This window comes from Epinephelus fuscoguttatus, linkage group LG9, assembly GCF_011397635.1.
Source record: "Epinephelus fuscoguttatus linkage group LG9, E.fuscoguttatus.final_Chr_v1".
Classification (NCBI taxonomy): Eukaryota; Metazoa; Chordata; class Actinopteri; order Perciformes; family Serranidae; genus Epinephelus; species Epinephelus fuscoguttatus.
Genome location: NC_064760.1, coordinates 14,385,801 through 14,392,507, shown reverse-complemented (window position 1 = coordinate 14,392,507; position 6,707 = coordinate 14,385,801). Strand labels below are relative to the sequence as shown.

The 6,707-nt window shown below is 40.4% G+C and overlaps 1 long non-coding RNA gene across 2 annotated transcripts in view; it reads left to right on the top strand.

Annotated features, from left to right (window-relative positions):
* The first annotated feature begins 1,258 nt into the window (after positions 1-1,258).
* The window catches only part of LOC125894146 (uncharacterized), a 218,792-nt gene continuing 213,343 nt past the window's right edge, over positions 1,259-6,707 (top strand). For both annotated transcript variants that reach the window (XR_007450043.1, XR_007450044.1), the window contains exon 1: positions 1,259-1,533. This is a non-coding gene — a long non-coding RNA (uncharacterized LOC125894146). The remainder of the gene's footprint in view (positions 1,534-6,707) is intronic.

Genomic DNA, 6,707 nt, shown 5'->3' with positions numbered 1-6,707 from the left:
AAAGACCAAAACAGATGATTTCTATATGAAAACGTCCTACTGTATATCAGACGCCATCCATTAGAGCATGTCCAAAAAGTTCAGTCAGGTCGAGCGCAATGTGGAGTAACATTACACTTTTGATTTTTAAGTTGTTTTTTTTAAAAGATATTTTCTGGGGCATTTTTGGCCTTTAATGGATAGGACAGACAGGTGTGAAGGGGGGGAGAGAGAGAGGGAGAGACATGCAGCAAGGGGCCATGGGCTGGAGTTGAACCCGGGCCGCTGCGGCAACAGCCTTGTACATTTTTAATTTTAATTGTTTTTAATTTTATATACTTTATTAATCCCCGAGGGGAAATTCAATTTTTCACTCTGTTTGTCAATTACACACAGGTCTGAACACACACACACATACATACATACATACATACATACATACATACATGGGGCGCCTGCTCTACCACTAAGCCACAGACACCCCGATTTTTAAGTTTTAACCATTGGTTTTTACCTTATGTTATCCCTCCTGTATATTTTTATTCTATTTTATTTATTTAGGTTTTTTTATTATATTGATTTTTAATCATCTTTTTTTCGTTAATTTGTTCTGTTTTGTTTGGTTTGCTTTTTGAATATTTTTTTGTCTTCTGGTTGTAATTTTCTAATCTTGCAAAACGTTATATTCAGTTGTTTGTGTTATCATTTATGTCTGGCACCATCTGCTGTAACCCTCAGGTAACCCTTCAACGTCGCAGCTCCAGTTACATTGCGCATGCGTCCTACCCCGTAGCTCCCATGGGGTCAAAGAGCGTGCAGCCTCTTTTGTATAGCCTTGCCCGCCGGATTTGTGTACCCGGTATGCTGCGGTGTTACTGGCCTTGACTGGTAAGGCGCTGTGTTTGGAGCCGCCGGCCGATGCCCCGCCCACCGCTCTGATCTACGACAACTAATCGAGCTCACCTGTCAACCGTCCGTTATGTTGCTTCCGGATGACGTTATGGAGAAAACAGTCTCATATCCACACCTATATGACGCTTTGACAGAAAAAAATAGTCTCATAACCAGACTTATCTGACGCTTTGTCAGAACAAATAACCGTTTATTTTTGAGTAAACTTGTACAGTTAACTTGGTACCATGTAGAAACGTTAGCTGCAGCAGTTAGCCATGTAAGCTACCTTATTAGCCGTTGGCCTCAAACTGCGCACTTATCGCTAACGGTGTTTTCCTGTCTATTCTTTGAGAGCTGGGGGTCCATACTTAACAGCTACCTGTCCAACGTGATGCACCTGAGACTGCTCTTCAGGTAACAACCTTCATGGAGGACATAGTCTTGTATAGCCAGACCTATCCGGCGCTTTGCCTGAGGAATTAACGGTTTTTGGGACCACTTGTAATGTTAGCTGCAGCAGTTAGCCACATTAGCTACATTATAAGCTGTTGGCCTGAGGACTTCTACCTGAAGGTGTTTTCCTGTGTGACTGTTGGAGCTTGGGGCCACACCAACTCTCACCTGTCCAACAAAATGCATCTGAGACTTGACTTCATACAGGTAAGAGCTTAGCTCCTTTTGTTAGCATGTGTGTTGTGCCTGTGCTAGCTGTTTTTAATGGTGTGCTTGTCTTGTCTTCCTCTTGGCTTTAATTATTTTGGCGCAAATCTGTCCCTGATTGTTGGTTGCTAATCACCGTTAATTGCTGCTTGATATCAAACAGTGTTGATTGTTTGTTGTGGTTTTAATTGTGATTAAATCATATTTTTTGTGGCTGAGCTTATGTTCTGTGGTGTGACAGGTGGATAATAATGCTTTCATGCTGCTATCATTTGGATGTTTGATTATTATGTGTGTGTCATGGGCTGAATAATATCTTAAACTGAGGCACAGTGTAGGCTGTTGGCTCCAGGGATACACACATGTCTTGTCCATAGCCCATTCTCTTTGATTACTATGTCCTAGTATTAATAGCCTCATGAAAAGGTGGGGCAATATGACAATATATATTATCAACCATCAGACAATGTTGTTGTCAACAGCTGATCAATATGATGTATTATTGTGCTTGCTGTCAGCTATTTATTAATTTGCTGGATGAGCCAAAAACAAGACATTCCTGTCTATATCTTTCCATCAACAGTTTTTCAATTGATTAAAATAACCCCCAAAAATATTAAATTTCAATAACAATAACCACCGGGCTGGGTGAAATTCCAGCATTAAAATATTTCGACTTTTGATGGAATTAAAATTATTATTATGACAATTCAATCAAGTCATGTTGTTTTGAAAATAATTCCTTTGTCCAAATTAAAGGCGCTGTATGTAAGAATGTGGCCAAAACGGTTACTGCACTCAAATTCAAAATACTGCCGTGAATCGTGTCCGCCCCCCCTCCCCTACAGATTTGAGGTTGCTGGACAGTGGCACGCTGGAGACTGATTTGATTGCCCACGGGCGGCTGCTGTGGCAGGGCCGCGTCACCGCATCCTTGATCTTCGGTTTTCCAGCAGACCGTTTGAGCAAGTCTGGCTGCCGGGATGAGGAGACTGCTAATGCTATGTACCAGGACACTGCTAATGCTGCTTGCCGTGCTGCTGTAGCTCAGTTACAACTGAGCTACAGCAGCACGGCAAGCAGCGCTGCTGCGCTGCTGTAGCTCAGTCGTAACTTTAACTGATGCTGAGACGCTACTGACTGCGTGACTGGTAGACGGCGGTGGGTGGCGCAACAGGCCAAAACACAAATTCAAAACATAAACATGATTTGCTGACAGTAAAATTTTTTTTTAAATGCGAATATTCTGACTGTACTATTGTTGTCGGTGAGATCAGTATGTTATATGAACATTATTCCTGAGTCTCTGTGACATATTAGGAGGATTTTATGACTATTTGCTTTAGAGTTCTTAGATATAGCTCCTTTAATTATTAAAAGAAAATAACTCCTCATGGTAAAGATTTTGTTTTGTTTAGTGTTGTTGCTCTGATCATAAATGTCATTTATTTTTGGAGATTTTGTTCACATTTGTTGTTGCATCATAAATACTGAGACTGAAAAATATTCGTAGCAATGTTAATGTTGATTTCAGCCATATCTCCCAGCCCTATTCATGGGAAACTCAACATGACCTTTGGCTCATATAGGCTCATGTTCATGTTCTCTCAACACAACTAAGCATTGCAGAAATATTTCTGCTCAAGGTGGCATGTTTATTCTGCAGCTTACTTTGCTATCCCTCGTATCATAACTGCATCTAAACTACAGAGCTCCCGTTCTGTGCTTAATACTGCTGAACCACCCTGTATACTGCATGTACTGATGGTCATCTGATGCTTATCGAGGCTATGCAGGAAAAGATTATCTGTCTGAATTCTTGTGAATTTAAAAAAGAATTATGTGAAAGGTATTAATGATCCGCTGCATAGCTGACATGTCTTTGCCTGCTGCTGCATACTGGTGGATTGCTGTTGTGTAACTCTTTTTTTCTCTGTTATTTGAATGCTGTGACAACACATGTGCACTGATTGTTTAATCACTTATTCCTCACATCCCTCTATTCATCATCTATTCTTTAGTTTTTTAAGATAATTTCTGCCAATTAAGTCATTATTTGTGTTTTTCTGTAGCTGCCACAGTTGACAAGTAACATGTTGACAATTATGCTGACAGGGAATTTAAATTAACACAGTGCTGACCTGTGTTGATCATGAGAACAAGTCACACAATGAAAGAAGTAGTATTTTGGGCTTGCTTTGCTTTGTTATAACTCCTCCACTTTAAAGTAATGGTATCAAGCTGTTTCACACTGCTTTGTACTAATGGCTTGAGTTTCAGTCTGTTAATTGCAATGTATTTTCTTGGTGTTTGTTCTCGCTGAGTCTCTCACTGCTGCCAGACTGGGAGGTTCAGTTTAATGTTGTGCAGTTTGTGCCAAAAATGCATCTGTATTCAGTGTTGTACGGGAAGGTTTGTAAAGAGGAGTGGACATGGAAACAGAGCAAAATAAGTCAGAAAAGGACATCCAGTTACTGTTTGCATAACGTGAGTGATAAGACTTCCAGCTTCAGCACAAACTATGTTGGTGTGATGTGTTTTGACTTCGACTCCTCTTCCCTGGGAGCTCGCTGTCAGTTTCAAAAGATAATGCTTGAATGAAACAAAAAGCCGTTTCTGTGCATGAAAGCAGCCTTGCAGACTGTGCAAAGATGAATTATAGCCTTGGATTGTCAAACATATCAGTCAGTGAAGCATTGTGATTGAAAACTGAAAAGGATCCTGCGAGCAGCTGAAGGTGAAGCTACTCTGAATAATTTATGTCTTGACGTGTTGTCATTTGATGTGATAGGATGTAGGTGGGTTGAAATTTTGGGGATAAGTGAAAATGTCAGCAGTGATCATGCAATAAAAATCAGGGTTTTGTTGCAAAGACGCAAATAGAGAAATTGTTGGTACAGTGTGGATTATGTATAAGAAGAATGAGCAGCTATGTTAGTTTTCAAAGAGCTGTACTGTACACCTTGAGGGGACAGGGCAGGGATAGCGTGTTAAATTGGCCAAATCTTGGAGCAAATAGCGTGGCCACAGAGGGCAGCAGTTAGGAGTCCAGTGAGGCCATTTACAAAGGCCAGCTGTCATACAGAGGTGTGCCGAGAAGAGAGAAAATCAATGGTCATAATTGCTCAGTAACAGTATGGTGTTGGAGGAGCGGGGAGAGGGGACAGGGGTTGCAGCAGACACACAGTGACAGTGTTTTTGCTCAGTGTATCACTGCAGTTTGCATTTCTGTACTTTTCACACAGCCACCACCTCTCCATCATAAAAGATAGTTTCACAGTTATTCAAGTCATAAACAGTAGTCATGTATATGAACAGTAAAACTGGCTCTGCTTGCTGTATCATCTCTCCTTTTTCCATTGGTGGAAAGTAACTAAGTTCATTTAGTCTAGATTTTCAGAAACTTCATTTTCAGTGTTGGCAACGTGTTGACAGGTAAGAAGGAGTTTTTGGCTTGTTAGGTCAGTGTGCATTATCTCCTTTGTGAGGCGTGCAATGGTAGACATTGCCAAAACAGTGCTGGTTCTTACCTTGCCAGAAGGACTTTTTACAACACATGAATGTGCAGTTATTCTTCTACTATACTGAGGAACAGAGGCGTCAGAAAAAATGCGCTATCCTACAATTCACCATGGAAGCCAGGTAACCTTCCAGTAACAGCTTTTTTCAGGCTTCTGATTGGCCAACGTCTTCTTTCCCTTCTTTGTGTGATTGGGTTATATCGCCGCCTGTTGGTTTGGCATGCTCTTGATAGTGCTTTAGTTGTGTTATTGTTTTTTCTTTTGGATGGATTTCTTTTTCTTTTAGGGATGAATGATATTGGATTGCTTGCTGATATCCGATATGCTGATATGTACTCTTAACAACTTATTTGACGGATAACCGATGCCGATATCGATATAACCACTTTTTTCCCTACCTAATTTTAGTGATCATCAAGTCTCTTCTGTAGTGGAATTAACATCATATTATGCATGTATACTCTTATTGTGACGGCCCATCAGCAGATGGAGAGGATGGCAGAAGAAATCCCCACACACCAATTCAACTGAGCTTGACAGTCACAAAAAAGGTTCACAGGCTGAGGTCAATGCTAAAAAATGTAATTTTATTAAAAACTTCCGTGCACAAAAAGAAGAGTGTTCAAAGTGCAAAAAATTCTAATAAAAAGTGATACAAACAGCACTGATGATAGTCAGGGACTAAAATGTTTGGTGCCTTATTTAAATCACTTTTAATAAATTGACATTTTGTTGGCATTGAACTCAGCTTGTGAACCTTTTTTTGTGGCTGTCAAGCTCAGCTGAATTGGTGTGCAGATATTTCTTCTGCCATCCTCTCTGGATTGTCCAGTGTAACGACACACCCAAGATAAACTTCTCTGTTGCCCTAAGTAGGCACAGCTTCACAGCAGCCCTAAGACCATCAGCAGATGAAGTCATGAAATACAATACTTTTAAATTTATGTAATATTCATTCATTGTGCAGATAAAGAAAAAGCATGTTGGCTGATTCTGATAGTTCATTTTCAAGCAGTTATTGGCTGATAAAGATGACAGATATTATCATGCATCCCTATTTAATTTTTGTATTTTCAGCAACATAACAACTGTAATTGAGTCAGTGTGGAAATCCAAAATACAAAAGCTTGTATGTTGTCCACTTTTGTCCAGAGGGAGTTTCTCATAAAAACAGTTGCATCTTTAGAAGATGGGCTTCCCATTGATTTGTTAATCTGAGATTGCTGATGTCTTAAAATCTGCTTCATTGGGAACCTGACTTGAAAAATTGTGAACGTATCCTTGAAATTGAAACCAGCTGAAGTGACGTGGTTTTGTTTTGCACTAAGTTGGAAGTTACTTTGTTACCACAGCTTGTGTTAATTTTTTACAGCCGTCTGTGCCACCAGTCACCCTGATTTACTTAGAAGCCAGAAGAACTGGTATCCTAGCAACAGAAGCAGATATCTGTACTTTGTTTGTTCTGTCACACAATGCAAGTGAGTGTGTGTGTGTGTGTGTTTATGCATATGGTGTGTGCTTTTTGTACAGTGAGCATGTGCATGTGTGTATGCATACATGAGAGCGAGTGTGCGCGCATGAGCTTCTCTATAGAAACTCGCTGTTAGCATGCATACCGGCGCCTGACTCCTGCCTCTAATGGCTCTGGATTTA